Below are 24,537 nucleotides of genomic sequence, written 5' to 3' on the forward strand. Positions count from 1 at the left end.
GATGCTGAGGTCACATGACCTTGAGAGACTGGAGGCTCAAGCCTGCTGGGTGAGCAACCACAGTAGGCAGACGGTAGCTGCTTTCACCTGCTTTCCCTGGATGAAGGGAAATGCGCGGTCCACTCTCCCTCTTGGAGTTCTTAAACCCTTATTTCATAAAGGGGGAGCGAGGTGGCTCTTTGTGGAGCCTCACCTGCCCGTTGCACAGTGGTTTCTTCTTTCTTTCTTTCGTCTGTGCTGTTTTTTAGTCGCTAAGTGGTGTCAGGTTGTTTGCGACTCTATGGACTGTAGCCCCCTAGGCTCCTCTGTCCATGGAATTTTCCAGGAGAGAATACTGGAGCGAGTTGCCATTTCCTTCTCCAGAGGATCTACCTGATCCGACAGAGGGATCGAAGCCAGGTCTCCTGCATTTCCGGCGGGCTTCTGCACTGCAGACTGGTTCTTTACTGAATGAGCCGCAGGGTTGGTTTATTTATTTATTTGGTGTGCCGGATCTTCAGTTGCAGTATGTGGGATCTAGTTCCCCGACCAGGGATCAAACCTGGGCCCCCTGCATCGGGAGTGTAGAGTCCTAGCCACTGGACCACCGGGGAAGTCCCCGCAGCTTTCTCACTTCTGCGCTTACCTCTGCCTTTGACCTCCTTGCGTGTCTCAGCCGCCAGCCCGGCGGAGGCCGGAGCTCTGTGAGCCTGGGTGAGCCGCTTTCACAGCGGATGCCCTGAAGAGGCACCCTGCATCTCAGGCTGCGAGTGAGCCTGCATCATCCGCTGACCTTTGTGTGACAGTAAGAGCAGAAATACGCTTTGTCGTTTTCCGGCAACAGTACTGAGGGCCTCTTTGTTGTAGAGGCTGAGTCTATACCCTGAGGGTTGGAATTGCTCTGTGTAACCAGTGTTCCACGACCTGGAGTAGAGCTATGAGAGCTTGTTTTGAGAACCAAGTGGAAAGGAGCTCATTGGGGTGGAGTGAATTCCTCTTGTAGGTCGTGAAAGAGTATCCAAAAGTCCCTTCATGTGATGCCTAGTAACTTCGCAATGCTTAGAAATCTTCCATACTCAAAATAGCACATAAATGGCTTTACAACTTTCCTTTCAATGATGGTTCTTCTTACCTCCTGGTTTCCCAAGTGGGTAAGTGCCATTATTAGTTTCTGAGGAGAAAAATGTACTTCCAGGGTATTAACTTACTATGAGATCTGCCTTTTTTCTTTGTAATTGAAGAAGTCACAGCAGGCACCCAAAAGATTAAAGTTTGTGTAGGAAGGAATTAGTGGTTTTTGAAAAAAAAATTTCAAAAGTGTTGTGCTCTTGTGCAGTGCCACTGAAGGAACATTCTGTGCCAACTCCTCGGCAGAGATCTCGTGAAGAGTAATAACTCCTCTACCGAGTTGTTCCTTGAGGGCACAAAGTCCAGCAGTCTCTCTGCGTGGGGTCTGAGGGGCCCTTGTTTTGGGGTATTTGCTGGTTGGAATGTTGTAGTTATTTGATTGCATCATAATTAGTGTTTTTTGTTTTTTTTTTTTCCATAGCAGAGCATACCTGAGTATCTTGGAAAGAGATTAGTGAGAATCTACCAGTTTCTTTGATAATAGAATTTAAGTACTTTAGGGCCAGTTTCACTGTGAATACGAAAGCCCATCCCCCATTTATTAAAATAGCTGGGGGTTGGTGTACTGGGTGTGGCAGGGAAATAGATGCTTCCCTGGTGGCTCAGACAGCAAAGAATCTGCCTGCACTGCAGAAGACCCAGGTTCAAATTCTGGGTCAGGAAGATCCCCTGGAGGAGGGCATGGCAACCCACTCCAGTATTCTTGCCTGGAGAATCCCATGGACAGTGGAGCCTGGTGGGCTATAGTCGAGGTGGTCACAAAGAGTCGGACAGACTGGGCGACTAGCACACTCTCACGTGATGTGTGACCCACCACTAATAAAACACTAAGCTGTAGAACTCCTCGATGAAGCCATCCCTGTGGGGTTAGCGCTCTTAGTTAAGAGAAGACTGATATTGTAGGCAGCAATGATGTTAACAGTGTAGAAAGACTGATCTGTTTCAATATTTTCAACCCCACTTGCAATGATTAGTTTTGTGTCCTCCTGACCGGGCAAAGCAGGTAAAACATTGTTCCTGGAAGTGTCTGTGAGGATGTTTCCAGAAGAGGTCAGCTTTTGAACCAGTAGATGGAGTAAAGAAGATCACCCTTCCCCATGTGGGTGGGCTTCATCCGACCCTCTGAGAGCCTGACCAGAACAGAATGGCCGAGGAGGGGCCACCTCACTCTCTGCCTGAGCGGAGATGTCCTTCTCCTTCCCTCGCACGTGGGCGCTCCTGGGCCTTGGGCTCTCAGATTCAGGCCAGGACTTGCGCCATTAGCTTCCCGATCCTCAGGGCTTCGAACTGAACTCCAACACCAACTATCTGGGTTCTCCAGCTTGCAGGTGGCAGGCGTGGGACTTCCTTTGTTTCTGTGGGTGGGGAACACATTTATTTTATTTTTGGCCACCCCACTGGCTATGTGGGATCTTAATTCTCTGACCAGGGATTGAATCCGAGCCCCTTGCATTGGAAGGTAGAGTGTTAACCACTGGACCAGAGGAGTCCCAGACCGTGGGACTTCTCAGGGTCCATAATTGCATGAGTGAGTTTCGGTAATCAGTCTCCCCTTCTGGGGATCTGCATCTATCCTGTCGGTTTTATTTCTCTGGAGAACCCTGGCTAATACACTGTTCACTGATGACTTAAAACGGATGTTTCAAATCAAGTCAAAGAGCTGTTCAACACAATACAAATCATGCCTGAAGAAATATTCCTAGCTCTGTGAAGCAGACAGAGACAAACATGGCAGAGCCTCTGTCTGGGTGAGCTCGCCGTCTGCTGAGAAATGATTTCAGTGGAAACACAGCTGTCACCAGAGAAGGTTACGGAGAAGGCCTTACGGGACGTAGAAACTTAGACGTCTCTCCAGGCTACAAAAGCCAAAGACCATTCTTGGGGGAATGAGAAAGTGTCCACTGTGAGTAGATGTTGCTAGTGGATACTTTTCATGAAGAGTGGGATAAAGACAGTTTTCAGTTACCATCCATGGATAGTTCATGTGAGGTTGGGAGGAAGACTGGATGCTGAGAAGATGAATCCTGGAGAAGTGGCCTGTTAAGCGGGGTATTTATCAACATGTTTTATGGAGGCAGTGGTTCATTATTTTCTCTGCTCTCTGTACTCCAGGGAACATTAGCTTTCTGAATAGGTCATTTTGAAAGCACTGCCTGTGACATGCCTGAGACCTTATAGATTGCCTCCAGTGACCCCGGCTGTCGCAGGTTTTCAGTTGAGAAATAAAGCCGCCCGTCCCCTCATATCCGATTCATAGGATTCCAGGCTGAGACCGAAGCTCTGCCTAACAGGAGTACCACACTGCTTGGAGCCGTTTCGTTACGGAGGCCACTTCGAAAGCTGCCCGTTGACTTAACAGTTACTTGCGGCAGCAGAACGCTTGACAGTGGTAAGCGTTTTCTCTGCCTGACATTCGAGCCCTTGGAGGGAGAGGAGTATACGGTATATGGAGGGAAATGTAAAAGCTGTCTTGTAGGAGACAGAGGGAAATGGGGAAAGCTGTATTGATTGCTTCCTCTAACTTTCTCTCCTCTTAGAGAATGTTTCACAGGCCATTAAACTTAGCAAGCTTTAGGTGACGGATGGAAAAATGAATGGGGGTCATAGGTGTGCGTTTCATCTTTTGAATCGTGCTTTGCTTTTAAATGCAAAAGGGAATTCAATTAATCTACTGTTTCATCAAGAAAGCAACTTAGTTGTCCTCGCTGTATTGCTGTCACTAACTGCTGTGATAGGCAACTTGGAGACCTTGCCCTAAGCCACTCTGCAATGCTTTGATTCTCAAGGATAAAATAGATACGTCTTCAAAACAGTAGCTGTTGCTTCATGTCCACATACAAACGTAGGCACACATTCACACACAGACTTTTGCAGGTGATGCATACATCACACAAGGAGAATGTGGTAACATTGTTGGTTTGGGGAAATCAGGATTGTACCTATAAAAGCAATTTCTTTGGAGGGAACTTTTAAGATGAAGAAAACAAAAAAAGAATCTTACTACCCGAGTGCTTGCTTAGAATAGGAGAGAATTTTTAAAAACCAATTCCTTCTTATTTATTTATTTTTTTGTTTGGATACTTTAAACAATTTTTATTTATTTAGGCTGTGTGGGTCTTCGCTGCTGTGTGTGGGCTTTCTCCAGCTGCTGCGGGCAGGGGTTGCTCTCTAGGTGTGGTGCTTGGCTCATCCTTGCAGTGCCTTCTCTCGCGTCAGATCACAGGCTCTAGGGTGTGCAGGCTCAGTAGTCATGGCAACGGTCTCAGCTTCCCTGTGGCCTGTGGAATCCTCCTGGACCAGAGCCAGAACCATGTCCCCTGCACTGGCAGACAGATCTGGATCCACTGGACCACTAGGGGAGTCCCCAGTTTCTTCTTTAAAAAGTTTTTCGTTTTCCTTGTGTGGTATATTTGGAGAGATGAGAGACTAACTTCTTTTATTTAACAGAAAGCCTTAATAAAATTGTAGGGGGAATTCCTTCATTTGTTTATTTTTTATGAGACGTGATGGTTGACAGAGAAGATTACCTGGAAGTTTCTTTGCTGAATTCCTGGTTCCTGCTTACATTTGTTCATCTGGCTGGCTTCCCCATTGCAGAAATGGAAACCTGTCTTTCTGGGTGCATAGGTCACAAAACCATGGTGTTGTCAGCTTCTCTTTTTCTTCCAAATGCCTTGTGCAACATGGCAGCTAATCCTACCAGCCTCACCTCAATACGATCCCACCTCACCACTCCATCCTTTATTTCCCCTGCACTCCACCTGCCATGAACTCCCATCATCTCCCTCCTGGATAACAGCCTTCCACTTAACCTCCTTACTTTCCCCCTTGTTCTCCCTTCTCCCCCAGGTCATCTCATTTTCTGCTTAAAAGGGTTTTATATTTCTCAGTCTTACCCAAAGTAAAAGCCAAACTTCTTACCATGACCTGCAGGGCCTTATAAGGTCTGTCTACCTCTTAACCTTCTGACATCACCTCCAACTCCTCTCCCCACATTTCCCCAGCCACACTGGAGTCCCTGCTGTTCCTTTAAAAACCCAGGCTGTTTTCCACTCCAGGGCCTTTGCACCGGCCACTCTTGTCACCTGGCCCATTCTTTCCCTTGATATCCCCTTGGCTTCCTCTCTCACCTCCTTCACGTTATTGTTCAGTGCTGCCTTTTCAGGGAGGCCTTCCATGACTTGAATACAATCTAGTTAAAGTTATACCCATCATCTTCCATTCTTCCTTTCTCCTTCATTTTCTTCCACCTCACTTTTCACCACCTGACATACTGTATACTTTCTTATTTGTTGTCTGCATTGCAAGCTCCAAAATGACAGGCAGTTTTGTCTGTTTATTGCTGTACACTCAGTGTCTACAATAGTTCCTGGCCCATAGTAGACAGCCAAACAATATTTGTTAAAGAAATCATAGTAAAGTAACTCTCTTCTTTCATTCTCATCATGAGGTTCTTTAGTTCCTCTTCTTCTGCTATTAGAGTGGCATCATCTGCTTTGGCCGCCTGATGCAAAGAGCAGCTCATTGGCAAGGACCCTGATGCTGGGAAAGATTGAGGGCAGGAGGAGAAGGGGGGCCAACAGAAGATGAGATGGTTGGATGGCATCCCTAGTTCAGTGGGTATGTTTGAGCAAACTCTGAGAGAGAGTGAAGGACAGGGAAGTCATGTGCTACTGTCCGTGGGGTTGCAAAGAGTCGGACACGACTTAGCAACTGAACAGCAACAACAATGAAGCAGCTAGGATTTGGGAGGCACTGTCGTGCAGCTTTTAGGAGGGGAAGATTTTAGGGGCCCCTGGAAAATAATCCTTAATGGAAATGGAGAAGGAGAAGGAATCTATCAGAATGTGACGATCACAGCCAAGAATCCAACTTTTTGCTTTTGGTCTTCTTGGCAATAAACCTCAGCCTCATTGTCCACTTTAAATGGTGAAAGAGTAGCAGTCCTCTGGCTAATATTTCAAAACTGTGCCCTTGTGTGTGTGTGAATCCATCTGTAACTCATATATCCTCACTCTTAGACCTGGATAGATTTAAGTTGAATTTCTCTCCAGTCTTAGAGCTTTGACTACCAGGTGATAATCTAGCTTTCAGATGGAAGCATTGGGATGCGTTATGATGCTTGTATATTTTTTCCTTATCAGAATTCATTTTTGAAGAAAACACAATTTATGTGAAGGATATATGCACAGAGTGTTGCCTATCTTAGGGACAGGCACGAGATTTCCAAATGACTAACTGACTCTCTGAGCTGCTTAAAGAATTTTAAAGCAAGCTGCCTGAATGTCAGTAAGTGTGTCTTTTTCAGAAACCTGGAAGTATCTTTCTGTACTTCAAAAGAAAAACAAAGATCTCATAGTATTTTCAGCCTCTAATGAATGAAAAAGATACTGGCATAAAAGAGGAAATGAAGACATTGGAAGGGAAAGATAAATGACAACATGGTATATGATATAAGCCCCACACTTACTGTCTTTGAGGACTCTCCTGTGATTTACAGATCTGGGAGGATATAGAAGAGTTTTTATCGGAAAGAAAAACACAATGTGCCAGATGGTCAATGAGAAATTCTTTCCTTCCGATAAAGTTTTATAATTACACTTGTAGCTTACTTTTATGTCCTTAATGTTGTGATATGGATGATCATCTGAAAGTAGTCAGTCAAGATTGTGGATTATGCTTTTGGGGTACATTAGTGAATTAAAACATTGTCATGCACTTTTGAAATATTGAATGGTATTCCTCAATTATCGAGTTTTTGGAAAAGCATGTATTTCAGTGGAAATAGTTTTGCATCTTTTTGTTTGAATCAATCATTGTGACCGGTCTGTCACGACAGAGCAGAGCTTGACATGGCATTCAGGATTATGAAAAGAAGTCAGGATCTGGAGAGGCATGTGGTTCAGAATGTAAAGGAGTTCTGAGTACCCTGTATGGATTTTCAAAGTAAAGTTTTAGAAATTGATTGGGAAATTTCAAGTAGCATAAAAAGAGGGTGTGCGATTTTTGGTGATGGTTTGGTTTAGCCACTAAGTCATGTCTGATTCTTGTGACCCCATGGCCCTCTGTCCATGGGATGGGATTCTCCATGGAGAATCCTGCAGAATCCAGGAATGGATTGGATTGGATTGGATCCAATCCCCTGGAGTGGATTGCCATTTCCTTCCCCAGGGGGGTCTTCCCAACCCAGGGATCCAACCCAGGTCTCCTGCTTTGCAGGCAGACTCCTTACTCACTGAGCCACGAGAGAAGCTCATTTATCTCAAAAAAGAAAAAAAAAAGTGAATGTTTTAAAAACCTTGCATGTTTTGAACACAAATTTGGCAAACTTTATTGGTGGAAGGACTTGCTGGCTCCTTTTAGCTAGAAAGGAAGCATAGACAAAGCAATAGTAATGGTCCAGGTGCAGTTTTTCCCACTTGTCTCCTGCTGCATCGTAAGTATCTCCAAATTTAGTGACATCAAACCACATTTTGGAGCCTTATGGATTCTGTGAGTTCTCATCCAGACAGGGCGTTATTGAGATGACTTGTTTCTGCTTCAGAGTACCCAGGAATTGGCTGAATTGTCAGCTGATGGGCCGAGGTGACCTGACAACTGGCTTGGACTTCCTCGCAGCCTGGTGGCCTTCAGACTATTGAGTCCTTACGGGGCCCTAAGTACACGCGTTCCAGTGAGTGTGGTGAAAGTCTTAGTACCCTGTGACCCAGACTCAGGAGCGAGGTCACTTGGTGCCACTCCGTCTTATTCTTTTGAGTGAAATTTGCCACCTCTGTGTGGGTTCCTGGGAGGGTGGTGAGTGTATTTTTGCATGTGAAGAAATTTAAATACTTTATTGCCCTGCTTCTGCGTGTTGCCTGTCATCTGGGGCTGAGATGGGATGAGCTGCTGGCAGCAGAGTCAGGGCTGCAGAACCTAAAATGTTTGCTGCTGGTCCTCTCCAGGAAAGCTGTGCCAACCCCTGGTCTGGAAGATGACAGAGGGGACAGGCCAGGACAGTTTTCCTGCAGAGATGACCTTGAGCTGAGACCTGGATGATGACAAAGCACTGACTCTGGGAGGCGGGGTATGGACCTTTCTGGGAAGAGGCAACAATTCTGAGGTGGGATGAGGCCAGCCTGGGGGGCAAGATGGAGGTTTGTATCTGGATATGGACAACAAGGGCCAGGACAGGTGTTCCTATTGTTTCTAGTGCCAGGTGTCTGCCTGGTGGCCTGGCAGAGCCTATGGCCCTCTCCCCAGACTAGTATTACTATGTTCATGAAATAAAAGACATAGAATTCCGAAGGAGATGGATTATAATGAAATGCAGTTATCAAAATATTATCAAACAAATTTGCATTATAATAATATGTGTGTTTCTTTATTAATGCATTCATTAACTGGATTTGGAAGTTGGTCTCATAACTACTGTACTTTTAAAATAGATCTGAGAGTAAACAGTATTTCAAGCTGTCAGCAACAACTGTCATTTTGTATCAAAATATCTGTGATTTTTATTTGTGACTCACTCCTGGGTACTGCTGAAACTACTTGTCTTGCTTACTGTATTAATAACTGAAGATGCATTAATAAGGGCGTTCCAGAGAAACAGAACCAATAGGAGATTCTGTCTGTCTATAAATGAGAAATCAGTTTATGCAGTTATGGAGTCTGGGAATATCCATGATCTGTTGTCTGAAAGCTGGAGACCCAAGGCTGCTGATGGTGGAGATCCCAGCCCAAGGGTGGAAGACCCAGCTGAACGGTGAGGCACAGAAAGAGAGAGAGAGAGAGAGAGAGAGAGAGCAGATTTTCCCTTCTGTCACCTGTTTGTTCCATTCAGGCTCTCAGAGATTGTATGGGGCTCACTCACATTGGGGTGGGTGGTCTTCTCCATCTACTGATTCAATGTTAATGAATAATGTTTAAATAACATTTAACTCGGAAATAATAAATAATAAAAACTCAGAAGCAATGTTTATGCAAACACTGGGACACCTGTGGTCCAGTCAAGTTGAGACGTAAAATGAACCATCACAGAAGTAAGGGCTAAATCAAGCTGAGGTAGAGAAACCCGACAGAGATGAACTTGTCCCTTTCTGAGCTCAGAGACCCGTGGCCCCACGTCAAGAGCTGCTGATGCAGAAGCAGGTTTTCGTCTAAACACTGTGGGGCTAAACGTGAGGCTCGAGCAGCAGGACTGACTTATGCTTTAAAAATGTTCTTGCTAGCTGCTCTGGGGAGGGCAGATCACAGGGAGCTAGAAAGCAGGCAGACCTGTCATTGTTCAGCGGTTTTCATTCCATAGCTTGTTTGCCTTTGCTGTTGCGTTTGGTGTATCCAGAGCAGGAGGGGTGAAGATTAAACAGAACAAACTGGAAATTCAGGGGATTGCAGCCAGTATTTCCAGCATGGCCCTTTCCAGAAGTCATTTTAAGGGAGAAGGAACAAATTCCTCTGGGAATTCAAGGGCTTGAATTAGATAGATTTGAGGGCTAATGGAAACTTTGACATTCTCTGAATCTGGATCGTGCGTTTCTTTTAATTGTAGGTAGCCATCAGTAGGCTTCCCGGGTGGCGCTCGTGGTAAAGAACATACCTGCCAATGCAGGAGACATAAGAAGCACAGATTTGATCCCTGTGTTGGGAAGGCCCCCTGGAGAAGGGCATGGCAACCGACTCCAGTATTCTTGCCTGAGAAATTCCGTGGACAGAGGAGGCTGGCAGACTATAGTCCATAGAGTCACAAAGAGTTGGACATGTCTGAAGTAACTTAGTGTGTGTGTGACACACACATACACACACACACATACACAGAGTCAGCAATAACTATCTTCATTCATAAACAGGTAGAATGAACTAGGATGAACTCTTTGAAGTGTGTTCATGACTATGTCCCATTTATCTTGTTTAATTGATTAAATCACAGCCAAGAATACAGAATGTTATTTTTAATGACAAAACGTATGACATTGCACAAAAGAAATTGCCCTTCTTCATCACAATATGTGTATGAAATAAATCGGACAGCTTTAGCCTTTTACCCTTCCCCTCGATTTCTGTTTCTGGTTTTCAAATTCTCGTTACCTCTCGAAGTCATATCCTTGGAGTGCTTCTAATGTTTTCCATCTACAATTAAATGTCTTGGGTTAATTCACAGTTGCAGTGAAATGTGATCTTCTGCATCTTCAGTTTAAATACATGAACCTGAATGGTTATGTTGAGTCATCTGATCAAGGTCACTCTTACTTTTTCTTGCCTAATGCTGCTTTTAGTTTGTGTGGTTAAAAATGGCAGGACACTCACCTCAGATTCCAAGTGAAGCGGAAGTGTTCATGGTAAAGGTGATGGGGAGAGGGAGGGGGACACATTGTGTTTGCTTTTCCCAATATGCCAAGAGGTGTGGAGAGTCTGCTGTCTCCAAATAAGTATAATCCATTCATTCTTAAGATGCAAGCTGTTATTGTTGTTCAGTTGCCAGTCATGTCTGATGCTGCAACCCCATGGATTGTAGCATGGAAGGCTTTGCTGTCCTTCACTGTCTCCCAGAGTTTGCTCAGACTCATGTCCATTGAGTCAGTGATGCCATCTAATCATCTGATGTCACCTCCTTCTCCTCCTGCCCTCAGTCTTTCCCAGCATCAAGGTTGTTTCCAATGAGTCAGTTGTTTGCGTTGGGTGGCCAAAGTATTGGAGTTTCAGCTTCAGTATCAGTCCTTCCAATGAGTATTCAGGGCTTATTTCCTTTTAAGATTGACCAGTTTGATCTCTTTGTGGTCCAAGGGACTCTCAAGAGTCTTCTCCAGCAGCACAGTTTCAAAAGCATCAATTCTTCTTGCTCAACCTTCTTTATGGTTCAACTTTCACATCCATACATGATTACTGGAAAAACCATAGTGGGAACATTCTTCACATGCACAGAATGACCAGTGTCATTTGCCATGTCCTACAGGGATTAGTCAAAGAAAGACTCTGGTAATGGGTGGATGATTCCCCCAGGTGTGGATCTTTAAGATCACCTAGAATTGCTGTGGGTCTGTGCACATGAGCCTGAAAGCCTAGTAGGTGCCCAGTGAGGCTCCAGCTTGCCAAGAATCAATCCTTTCTGTCTCGTGACTTGGTCTGCCTCCTCCTGTCTCTGGAGGGAGCCAGTGTTCTCCAACTTCTCCTTTCTTCCTTTGCCTTTGGGAGAAGACAGGAGATAGGGCTGCTGGGAGGGGTCAAGTTGACAGGTTTTTGCCTTTTATTTCCAAAGATTGGGCACAGGACCTGACCTGAGACGCAGCTATGGTGTAACACAGAGAGCCCTGCCCTGGATGCTGGGAGAGAACAGTAGAGTCTGCAGGGCTGAAACAGAGTGAGACACGGCCACCGTTCTGAACACACCAATGGATTTCACCGTTTCCTCAAGTGCACATGGAACATTCTCCAGGATAGATCATATCCTGGGCCATAAATCTAGCCTTGGTAAATTTAAAAGTGTTGGAATCATTTCAAGCATCTTTTCTGATCAAAATGTGGAAAGATTAGATTTCAACTACAGGAAAAAAAATGATATGGAGGCTAAACAACACACTTCTAAATAACCAACAGATCACGGTAGAAGTAAAAAAGGAAATCAAAATATGCCTAGCTATTGATATTGACAAATGATAATGAAAATACAACAACCATAAACCCGTGGGATTTAGTAAAAGCAGTGCAAGAGGGACATTTATAGCAATACAAGCCTACCTCAAGAAATGAGAGAAACATCAAATAAACAACCTAACTTTACACCTAAAGTTCCTAGAGCTTCCTAGACTTTACACCTAGAGCTTCCCTGGTGGCTCAGACGGTAAAGAGTCTGCCTGCAATGCGGGAGACCCAGGTTCAGTTCCTGGGTCAGGAAGATCCCCTGGAGAAGGAAATGGCAATCCATTCCAGCACTCTTGCCTGGAAAATTCCATGGACGGAGGAGCCTGATCGGCTACAGTCCTTGGGGTTGCAAAGAGTCAGACACGACTGAGCGACTTCACTCACTTACACCTAAAGTAACTAGAAAAAGAAGAACAGCAATAAAAAAGAAAACCCCAAAGTTAACAGAAGGAAAGAAATCATAAAAATCAGAGCAGAAATAAGTGAAAAAGAAACAAAGGAGACTATAGCAAAGATCAACAGCAGTAAAAGCTGGTTCTTTGAGAAGATAAACAAAATAGACTGACTGGTAGCCAGACTCATCAAGAAAAAAAGGGAGAAGAATCAAATCAATAAAATTAGAAATGAAAACAGAGAAATCACAACAGACAACACAGAAATACAAAAGATTATAAGAGACTACTATGAGAAACTATATGCCAATAAAAGGGACAACTTGGAAGAAATGGACAAATTCTTAGAAAAGTATAACCTTCCAAAACCAAACCAGGAAGAAATAGAAAATCTGAACAGATAATTCACAAGCACAGAAATTGAAACTGTAATAAAAAGAATCTTCCAACACACAAAATGCCAGGACCAGATGGTTTCACAGGTGAATTCTATCAAAAATTTAGATAAGAGCTAACACCTATCCTACTCAAACTCTTCCAGAAAATTGCAGAGGAAGGTAAACTCCCAAACTCATTCTGAGTCCACCATTGCTCTGATACGAAAACCAGACAAAGATGCCACAAAAAAAGAAAACTACAGGCCAATATCACTGATGAACACAGATGCAAAAATCCTCAACAAAATTCTAGTGAACAGAATCCAACAATATATTAAAAACAGCATACTTAATAGCCAAGTGGGCTTTATTCCAAGGATGCAAGGATTCTTCAGTATTTGCAAATCAATCCATGTGATACACCATATTAACAAATTGAAAGGTAAAAACCATATGATTATCTCAATAGATGCAGAGAAATCCTTTGACAAAATTCAATACCCATTCATGATAAAAAACTCTCCAGAAAGTAGGCATAGAAGGAACATACTTCAACATAATAAAAGCCATATATGACAAATACATAGCAGACATTATACTCAATGGCAAAAAATTGAAAGCATTTGCTCTTAAATCAGGAACAAGACAAGGGTGACCACTCTCACCACTACTATTCAACATAGTTTTGGAAGTCCTAGCCACAGCAACGAGAGAAGAGAAAAAAAATAAATAAAGGGAATCCAGATTGGAAAAGAAGAATTAAAACGCTCACTGTTTGCAGATGACATGATCCTCTACATGGAAAACCCTAAAGATACCACCAGAAAATTAGTAGAGCTAATCAATGAATATAGTAAAGTTGCAAGATATAAAATTAATACACAGAAATCCCTTGCATTCCTATACACTAACAATGAGAAAACAGTAAGAGAAATTAAGGAAACAATCCCATTCACCATTGCAACAGAAACGAATAAAGTACTTAGGAATAAATTTACCTAGAGAAACAAAAGACCTATATGTAGAAAGCTATAAAACACTGATAAAAGAAATCAAAGAAAAGTGAGCCCTCTTACAGTGTTGGTGGGAATGCAAACTGGTACAGCCACTGTGGAGAACAGTGTGGCAGTTCCTTGAAAAACTGGGACTCGAACTGCCATATAACCCAGCAGTCCCACTGCTGGGCGTTCCCACTGCTGGGCATATACACTGAGGAAACCAGAATTGGAAGAGACACCTGTACCCTGATGTTCGTTGCAGCACTGTTTACAATAGCCAGGACATGAAAGCAACCTAGATGTTCATCAGCAGATGAGTGGATAAGGAAGTTCTGGTACACATACGCAATGGACTATTACTCAGCTATAAAATGGAACACATTTGAGTCAGTTCTAATGAGGTGGATGAAACTGGAGCCTGTTATACAGAGTGAAGTAAGTCAGAAAGAGAAACACAAATACTGTATATTAACACCTATATATGAAATTTAGAAAGACAGTAATGATTCTGTATACAAGGCAGCAAATGAGACACAGATGTAAAGAACAGACTTTTGGACTCTGTGGGAGAAGGCAAGGGTGGGATGATTTGAGAGAAAAGCATTAAAGCATGTATATTACCGTATGTGAAATAGATGACCAGTGCAAGTCTGATGCATGAAGCAGGACAGTCAAAGCCGGTGCCCTGGGACAACCCTGAGGGACGGAACGGGAGGGAGGTGGGAGGGGGGTTCAGGATGGGGAGACACATGTGCACCCATGGCTGATTCACGTTGATGTATGGCAAAAGCCTCCACAATATTATAAAGTAATTATCCTCCAATTAAAATAAGTTAATTTAAAAAAAAGAAAAAAATTACTAGGATATATTATATATAGCATGGTGAATATATCTATTTTTTTATAACTTTAAATTGAGTATAATCTATAAAAATTTTGAATCACTATGTTGTACGCCTGAGTCTAAAATAATATTGTAAATCAATGATACCTTAATAAAAATGGATTGGAGGAAAAAAGAAAGCAAATACCTAGTATAAAAATAAAAGAGGTAATGTCCTCATTCTTCTTTCTGTTTATATTTTTCTTCTAGTGCTATCATTAAAGGGAAAAGGAAGTATCTAAAATATTTGACAAGTTGAAAAAGATATTAGCTTTTGAGTCATTATTTTGAAAGGCATTGAGAAAGTTAAAACACATCTGGATATAGTTTGTAAAATAAGTATGTTTCAATATTCTAATCTTTTTCTTCACAAGGGTGAATGTGCAAGTGTGTGTGTGCACAGATGTATGTCATGTGTAGTTCCGTGTGTGTGTGTGTGTCTCACTTCGTGAAAACTCAGGTTTGCATCCTAGTGTAATTTTTAAAATTTTTATTTGAGCATAGTTGGTTTACAGTGTTGGGTTAGTTTCAGGTGTACAGTAGATAATCTGTTATACATATATCCACTCTTTTTTAGATTCTTTTCCATATAGGTCATTACATCATTAAGTAGAGTTCCTTGTGCTATACAGTAGGTCCTTATTAGTTACCTACTAATATTTCATATATTCAGTTCAGTTCAGTTGCTCGGTTGTGTCTGACTCTTTGCGATCCCATGGACTGCAGCACGCCAGGCTTCCCTGTCCATCACCAACTCCCAGAGCTTGTTCAAACTCATGTCCATTGAGTCGGTGATGCCATCCAACCATCTCATCCTCTGTCGTCCCCTTCTCCTGCCTTCAATCTTTCCCAGAATCAGGGTCCTTTCAAATGAGTCAGCTCTTCACATCAGGTGGCCAAAGTATTGGGGCTTCAGCTTCAGCATCAGTCCTTCCAATGAATATTCAGGACTGATTTCCTTTAGATGGACTGGTTGGATCTCCTTGCAGTCCAAGGAACTCTCAAGAGTCTTCTCCAATGCCACATTTCAAAAGCATCCATTCTTCAGTGCTCAGCTTTCTTTATAGTCCAACTCTCACATCCATACATGACTATTGGAAAAACCATAGCCCTGACTAGACGGACCTTTGTTGGCAAAGTAATATTATATTATTTTAATATGCTGTCTAGTTTGGTCATAACTTTCCATATCTAACTGTAAAAAACAACTTTTAGAAAAGCATGAAGAAAATACATTAAACAATCATTGCTTTGATCTACTTTGCTTCAGATAAAACAGGCAACCTGGATCAATCCCAGAAAACACCCTGAACTCGGCATACATATTCCCTACAGTCCTGTACACCTTTTTTTTTTTTTTTTCCCCTGAAGGAGGAGAGGATGGTGGAAGGTTCTGTGCTCACAATTAAGTGAATTACTTGCTGGCTCATCTCTAACTTTAATTACTTTCTTTTCCTCAACTTTGCAATTAGCTGATGTTGCTACAAATTTTTGTCACATACTTAATCTTTATATAGCGTTTTTGGCCAGAGCACAGTCCAAGGCTGTGAGCTATCCTGATATCTTTATCCAGAGGTAAGGCTCATCGGCCATGTTATCTGCCGAGCTGCACCCTTGCAGGGCCGGCCTGTGTCGTGTGGCGGGCAGGGAAGTCTCAGCTTCAGTGTTCAGCCCCTGTTCACACCTGCCAGGAGCACAGTGCCTGTGACCGCACACATCTTTACCTCTCTCCCATGGGATTTGTGCAGGATTTGTTCTGCACCAGGAGTTGTAAACCCTATACCTCTTAATCCTCTGCAGATATAGGTGCCCATAGCGTTCTACCCAGTTGACAGATAATATAATTGAGTCTCAGCAAAGTTATACTACTCATCTCACTAGAGAGGCGGCCAGGAGTTTGCCTTGTTGCCTCATCCCAGGCTTTGCTCTCCACTATGTCTATTGCATCCTGATGAAATTCCCTGCAGTGGTGTAGAGTCAGATGGTGTGGAAGGAAGGAGAAACTGTGCCCATTTCAGCGGGGAGGTGTTTATCTGGCAGGGCTCTGGGTGGGAATTAGCAAGCTTTAATGAGAGAAGAGCCAGGCAGGTACTGGGCACTGACTGGTGAAAAGCCAAGGGGTGAATTGGAATTTTCACGTTTTAAATTTAGGGAAGCTGGAAGGGGTGGGGAGGCCTCTTAAGTAGATGTCCCTATACTTGATTTCATGTGAAATCTGAAAGATATCCTCATTTGGAGGATTTAGATGTGTTGTTTCAGGTGTCAAACCTGACTTCCAAGGGTCCTGTAGGCATTTTGATACATGTAATTAGTGAGGAATCAGAGCGAAAGATGTAGAATTAGGAGTTACACACAGGTGCTCATTGAAATCAGAGTTGAGCTTGCTAAAGAATATCTCCACGCAAATCCACCTGTTTCCAAAAGTCTACATCAGGGTAGAAGGCTCAGGATGGTTAAGGAATTTGCTCAGATTTGCTAGGAGACGGGGGGAGCTGGCGAGCGAGCTGGCTCTGTTTGGTTCTTCTTCTTCTTTTTTTAAACTGACTTTACCATGTTGGGTGAGTGTCTGCTGTTCAGTAAGGTGACTCAGCTATGCGTATGCAGTCTCCTCTCCCCCTTGGAGCTCCTCCCCCTCCCGCTCCTCTGGGCCTCGCGGGGCCCCCAGCTGGCTTCCCTGTGCTGCGTAGCAGGCTCCCTCTCGCCGTCCGCTTCGCGTGTGGTAGCGTGCGGATGTCAGCCCTAACCTCCCAGCCTGTCCCGTCTCCTTCCCTTCTCTGTGTCTGCCTGTCCGTCCTCTATGTCCACGTCCCTATACCTGCCCTGCAGATAGGTTCATCCGTGTCGTTTTTCTGGATTGCACCTACATGTAGTAATATGTACATTTGTTTTCCTCTCTCTGACTTTCTTCCGTCTGTATGACAGACTCTAGGTCCATCACGTTACCACAAGTGACCCCGTTTTGCCCCTTTTGGTGGCCGAGTAATCCCATTGCACACACTGATGGTGCTGCGTCTTTACCCATGCACCTGTCACTGGGCTCTTTGGCTCCTAACCCAGCGTCTTCCCATGAGCTCCTGTCCTCCAAGTAGAGGAATGCAGAGCAGCGGGAGGAAGGCAGTCCTGGCGAAGGGGGATGGTGAGCTTGTTCTGTCCAGTTTGAGGCCTAGAACACTGTGACCCTCTGGTCCAGTGACAACATAGAAAAATATCCTGGGGGGAGGGGTTTAACTTGCTTCTTAGGATGCCTGGGGCTGCTCCCCCTGAAGAGCGCTGAGCCTGTTTCCTGACCCTGTTGCATTCACGGTGTTATAAGGGCCCATGGGGATTCTGGTAACCCTCTCCCATTGCACTCCACCAAGAAACTGGTGATGACTTTATTTTTTAAAAGCATTTTATTATGAGCATTTTTAACACTACAGAAAATATAAAGAACAGCACAATGATGCCCATACGTTGACCATCTGAACTGCTCAGATTTTGCCAAAATTTGCTTCATCTCTATAATTTTTGCTCAACGCAATACTTCATCTCTAATACTTCAGCATGATCTCTAAAACATAAGGACAGTCTCCTTGGTAACTTCTCCTTAGTAACCTCAGAACTGCTGTCACACTCAATAAATCAATGACGATGCCCTCATGTGTTCATCTAGCCAGGGGATAAAGAGAACAGCCTCTATCCTGTGTTCCATCTGGATCTGTTCTGTGCTATCATATTTTGATGAGGCCTGGAGATATAGCTTCGGCCTTTAGGGTGCTTGTAACCGCATACTAGCCTTCACACGATAATAACTGCCATGATGGTTACTGAATCTGGAATGATCACTGTAGGCCATACACTGGCCAAGCTTTCCCATTCGTTAAGTTATTTAATCCTCATGGCCAGGTTATAAAGTGGATTTTGTTATTACCCCTGTTTTTTGAAGAAACAGGATTGTGTCTTGTTTCAATGATGAATCTTTGTGAATTAATCTCTCTGCAAATCTGTGGAGCTCTGTATGGTTACAGCTCATTGATGGCCAGCCAGGGTGTGGTGTGTTGGTGTTCTGGCCATGGGGATCAGCTGTTTTATTTGTTTAAAGCTGTGACAAAGTGCCATTTTCATGGAATGGAATGGTCAAGACAAGATGCTCTTTGCTTGAGGTGCAGACATGTCCTGCGTCACCCTCAGTTTTTCTCAGGCAGTTGGTGGTTCGGGATAATCTGGGGAACATGACTGTTTAATTACAGGGAGCCTCAAATAATGGTAGTGTGAGTATGAGTGTGGCTGTCCCTTTCTGAATCAATGAATTTAAAATAGGGTTTCCAGGACTTATTTCAGGATCGAGTGATCTGTTTTGTTGCCCTTGGGATTAATGCTCTGTGACTGCCCTTTTGGAAGGCTTGTTAATTTCTTCTGTGAATTTGTCTTGAGTGGACCCTGCTGGCATACAGGCAGGGGGCTGGAGCGTGGGCATTCTGTCCCACCTCCCTCCACCTCCCTACTCGCCTGCCATGGGTTTTCAGCTGCCCATCTGCTGTCCCTGCCTCAGGCCTGGGGTGTGAACGTGGGCACATTATGGTCTGGTGGCCCGTGGCTGGGTTGTGGGCGGGGCTCCAGGTGTGGCCAGACACCTGTGCAGGTCTGTACTCACCTAGGAAGACCCCTGGGGCAAGAGGGACGTGTGCAACACTCAGTAGCAAAGAAAGACCACCAGGTCAGGCGCAGAGAGAGAGAGAGAGACTGACGAACACAGTCAAAAAGCTTTTTCCTGCTTTTTGAACGAGAGGTCTTGTCTTTCTCTTTTGCACTGGGCTCTCCTCTGTTGTCTAAGGGGACTGACGTTTGGAACACTTGGACATGTGGTTCTACACGAGACGAAACACTGGACTTTGGGCAGGAGAGGGAAGAAAGAACTTCAAGGTCACATCCATTTCTGGAAGGGGACAGCGGGGCTTGGCGAGCTGCAGTCTCGGAACAGGTGCCCGGTGTCTCTGGAGCGTGGCTCTGGGCGTCGACCTGACTGCAGAATCGGGGTCAGGGGCTGGGGGTGGGAGCGGCTGGCTCAGAAGCATCTGCTCCTGCATCCAGGGCCCCAGAGCTTCAAATGGCGGAGGCAGGTGTCTACTGAAAAAGATGCACAACTTGAGAGTGGCAGGTTAAGTTTTATTTGGGGCAAAATGAGGACCGCAGCCCTGGAGACAGCACTTCAGATATCTCTGAGAGACTGCTCCAAAGAGGCAGTGGGGGAAGGTCAATATATACGATTTTGGTGAAGGGGGATTTTGATGCAATTAAGCACTCATTTTACAAAAGGGTTTCTATTAGCCACAAGGAGCTGTCATCATGAAAGGATTCAGTGCTTTTCTAGATATGAGGAGATTGAAGGTTTGGGATCATGAAATCAGTTCCTGAAAATATGTAACTATCCAAAGACCTGCCCCATCAGATTCCCTGGAGCACAGAAGGCCTCGTTCTCCGCCCTGGACTACCTCAGCTGTTGAAGGTCAACAGCAGCAGTGCGGGGCGCAGGCTCCACAGAGCAGATGGTAGATGCCCTTGTTTAGTTGCTGGCAAATGCCCTTGGCAAATGCCAATTTGTAGTTGATACAGGAGGCAGCACAAGTTAGGAGGTGACCCAGGAAGCCGAATGGATGAGAAAGACAGGGAGCCTTAGACATGCTTAACATGGGGTAACTCAGCCTCAGGAGGGGCTGTTTCATCCAGGAAGAGACCACGGTGTACAAAGGGTATATAAACTGCCCAAAGAAAGGAGGGTTAGACCTGGGATCTGACCCCCGGTGCTTCACCACTGCACTGTACAGCTTCTCAGACAGCTCCACCATCCCAGGGAGCATCTAATCAGACGCCAGAGGAGCCAGCGTTCTTCTGCCAGGGACTTGTCTTCGGGGAAGACATGTGTGTCTGGAGCATTTTGCTTGACAGGCAGCTGTTGGTTCTACTGAGTTTTCTAGGATTTTGTTGACATGAATTGGTTTAGGGCAGAGAATGAGGTCGTCGGTGTCTTTCATTCTTCTGTGACTGCATGCTGTGGGCACGTTCTCTGTTGAGAAGGGCAGCGTTTTCTCTCCTGAACTCGCAGGAGACTGGTGGCAGCAGGGTGCAGAGGCAGGAGGAAGGATCTCCTGCTGGATGGAAGCTTCTCATTGGTTGCGATGTCTTTATTTCAGCCCCTTACGGGATGAGTGATTTTGAAGAACTGAGAAAGGAGGAGAAATTTCTTTCTTAGAACTCTCCTTGTGAATCTTCACCAGTGGAACATTTCCTTATGAAGCATATGAATATGGTGAAAAGTCAATTGACGTTCCTGCAGGAATTTAAAGTTGGGAACAGAATTAAGTGTCCTTTACCAGATTAGTCTTTTTTTTTTTTTTTTTTTTTAATGTCTAAATTCCCAAACATCAGGAAAAGTCAGATACTTGCTCTGAGGGATTCAGTGATTTTTCAGACTCCTTAAATATGATTATCAGGGGAAAGAAGAGTGTACCCCTGTAAGAAATATAGTAGATGGAGGAAAAACATGCAGATGGATAGGTCTACCTTAGCATCATTTATCTCCAGGAATGTGTAGATTGAGTAAGCCAGAGCCAAACTAAATTATTACATAGGGGCTTATGGCCCCTATAATTCTCTTCCTGCCCTTTTCCCTCTGTCTGAAATTATTTAGGATCTCATTGCTCAGAGTATATATATCCCATGCTCCAATCTTTCAACATTGATCAGTTAGAGCTAATCTGATAAATTAAATTTATTGCTCTTTTATTCATCTTTCACTCAAAAAACTATTGGATTTGTTGAAGAATGTGAAAAAGCTATGGAGTTTTCTTCTCACTTAGGTATAAATAAGAGGCTGTCATGAATATCAACAGATGTAAATACATATTAGGGCTGGTTTGGGGAGGTGTTTTCTGGTCTCCCAACACTTCAATTTAAGGTTAGAGAGAAAAAGTTGTAGTGCCCTGTTTGAAGATCAGTAGTTGATTATCAGCTGCTTCCTTCTATCACAAAGTGCCATGTGAAGCACTCTGGAGGTATAATCCTATCTTTCATTTTCAGAAATCCTCCTATGAGGAATCCATTTTTTCTCAATTTTACAGATATGGAAGTGAGCCTAGGAAGATTTAAGGTACCCAAATTAGACGTTTTCAGCTTGCCATGTACTCAGCAATGAGGAAATTCAGAGATTTTAACACGTGCTCTGTCGTTTTTGTCTGTATTACTCATTCTTCTTGTAATATGCAAAGGGAAAGGAGCGTTGTTAACACTTATTTATTTTTGGCTGTGCCGTCTCCATTGCCGTGTGGGCTTTCTCCGGTTGTCTTCGAGTGTGTGGTGTGCGGGCCATTGCGGCGGCTTCTCCTGTTGTGAAGCACAGGCTTCTGTAGCCGCGGCACACAGGCTGAGCGGCTCTGTGGCATGTGGGATCTTCCTGGGCCGGGGATCGAACCTGTGTCCTCTGCATCAGCAGGCAGATTCTTAACCCCTGGACCAGCAGGGACGTCCTGGGAAAGAACCATTCAGTGACTATCTTCTATTTATTGAGCGCTGGGAGAATTACTCTCTCTCTCTCTGTTATTTTAGTTTTTCGAGCTGTCTTTGGAGATAGTATTAATATGTCTGCTTTACAGATGGAAACGTTGAGGTTCAGAGTTGCAAAGTCATTTTTCTCATATAAAAGAACTGGTGGGATGTGTGGTCAACAGTTGAACCCAGAGCTAGATGGGTCCGAGGAAGCAAATGCAGAGAGAGAGGGATCATCCTCTGCGACCTCGTGTGCGCTGAGCCGTGGCTGGACCCTGTGGAGGGGTGGGCAGTGCCTGTGCACCTCCCTCTGTTGTCATGGAGAATTCCTCTCCATCTCCACCCTCCAGTGAGATGCAGCATTCAGTTGTCAGACAGGCCAGCACTTCCCTTTTCCTCCTGCGCTGTGAAAGCTTGTTTAGCCCTTCTTCCAACCCAATTCCCGCCCCACTCATGGGTGGACCATAAAGAAGGTTGAGCACTGAAGAACTGATGCTTTTGAACTGTGGTGCTGGAGAAGACTTTTGGGAGTCCCTTGGACAGCAAGGAGATCAGACCAGTCAATCCTGAAGGAAATCAACCCTGAATATTCATTGGAAGGACTGATGCTGACGCTGAAGCTCTAATCCTTTGACTTCCTGGTGCGAAGAGCCAACTCTTTGGAAGAGACCCTGATGCTGGGAAAGATTGAAGGCAGGAGGAGAAGGGGATGACAGAGGATGAGATGGGTGGATGGCATCACCGACTCGATGGACACGGAGTTTGAGCAAACTCTGGGAGATGGTGAGGAACAGGAAAAACTGGCCTGCTGCAGTCCAGGGGATCACAGAGAGTCGGACACGACTGAACAACTGAACAACCACCACCTCAATTCCTTATGCACGCAGACCTACTCAGGGGCAAGGCTGACTCAAGAATCAGTCTGACCTAAGAGATACTTCATGAGGAGTAGGAGAAGTGTGTAAGTAAAGGACAAGGACCTGCCATCATGAAAGGAGTCCATGTCAAGAGAGAGCCTGCTCTCACGTGGATTTCAGAAGGTGGTGTGGAATACACCTTTAATCTCAGATGGGGCCGTGCAAGCTCTTTCCCTCATATTGCTTCATCTCCTTCCCTCATTTTCTAGCTCCTCTGTCCTCTCCAGGGTGCTGGCTGCATCTTGACCTTGGTGATCATGAGCAGAGAGTCCTCTTTTCCTTGAATCATTGTGTTCTCCAGATCTTCAACCCTTCTGAAGCTAATATGAATCCCTCATGCCTTCACTTGGGGCTGCTATAGGAGAAAACCACAGACTGAGTGGCTTAAGTAATAGACATTTATCCCTCACAGCTCTGGAGGCTGGATGCTCCAGATCAAAGTGTCAGCTCACTCAGCTCCTGGGGAGGCCCCCTTCCTGGCTTCAGATTGACTGTGTGCTTGGGTTCTCACATGGCAGAGAGAGAACTCTGGTGCTTCTTCCTCTTCTCATAAGGACACGAATCCCACTGTGGTTCTCCTGCCCCATGCCTTCATCTAAGTCTCCCTCCCAAGGCCCCATCTCCCAATATTAGGGCCTAAACATATGCATTTTGGGGTGGACACAAACATTCAGTCCCTAGCTCCTTGTCAACACACATCTGAGATGCATCATTATGCTAAGGGGTCTCCTTCCTCACAGAGGTGAAGACAGGGCCAAACAGAAAAGAAGGCAGAGAATTCTGCCCTGAAAAACTCAGATCTTAAGGGACATACCAAAAAGATTTTAAATGTTTGGGCTAGATTCTGCCTTCCAAGAGTTGTAAGCAAGGAACTCCAAAGTTAGATGACCAGTAGAAAATTGAGTGACCTGTGAGTTTCCCAGGTGGGGCCTGAACTTGAATGTCCTTAGTTAACGTCTCATCTTTGGGCTTCCTGTCCTGGTGGACTGCTCTTGCACTGAATTTCAGCTTTTCTCTGGTTACTTCTGTGACTGTAACTATTCCTCTGTGTAATGTCTGAGTGACCCCTTGCCAAGGAAATGGGTTTTGAAGCCAGTGAATCACATCTGTGGGTTTCCCCGGTGGCTCAGTGGTAAAGAACTGCCTGCAAAGCAGGAGTTGCTGGAGACTCAGGTTTGATCTGGGGTTAGGAAGATCCCCTGGAGGAGGAAGTGGCAACTCTCTACAGTCCTGTTGCCTGGAAAACCCCATGGACAGAGGAGCCTGGCGGGTCCATGGGGTCACAAAGAGTTGGACACAGCTGAAGCAACTTAGCAGCAATCACACTTTTACCCAACACTTTTTTGTTTTTCTTCTTTCTTCTTCCCTATATAAAATAATCCAGATGACATTGAGAGTACACTGAAATTTTCAAGGGGGAAAAAAACCCCATCAGAGTACTTACAAATATCTGCATATTGAGAGAAATCACTTGCCAAGTATTGACATGCAAGAGTGAGTAAATCACATGGGAAAAGGGAGAAGGCCACGTTCCAGCTTTATGAAGCAACAGCTGCCATAGCTGAAAAAGAAAAATCATGACCGTAAAACACTGATTGCTTTTTAAGGTGTAATGAAGTAGCACCTTTCCAATCATAGGTTTCCTTTTTTTTTTTGGCAGTGCCCCTGATATTCATTTTTACATAGGTGGATTTGGTTGCTTTTATTTTGATATGAAATTTC

General features: G+C 44.5%; 1 non-coding gene across 1 annotated transcript; it reads right to left on the reverse strand.

The window, feature by feature from the left end:
• On the reverse strand, positions 521-593 carry TRNAG-CCC. Its single transcript has one exon. It is a non-coding gene; the product is annotated as a tRNA-Gly (tRNA).

Source organism: Capra hircus, chromosome 27 (assembly GCF_001704415.2).
Source record: "Capra hircus breed San Clemente chromosome 27, ASM170441v1, whole genome shotgun sequence".
Taxonomy (NCBI): domain Eukaryota; kingdom Metazoa; phylum Chordata; class Mammalia; order Artiodactyla; family Bovidae; genus Capra; species Capra hircus.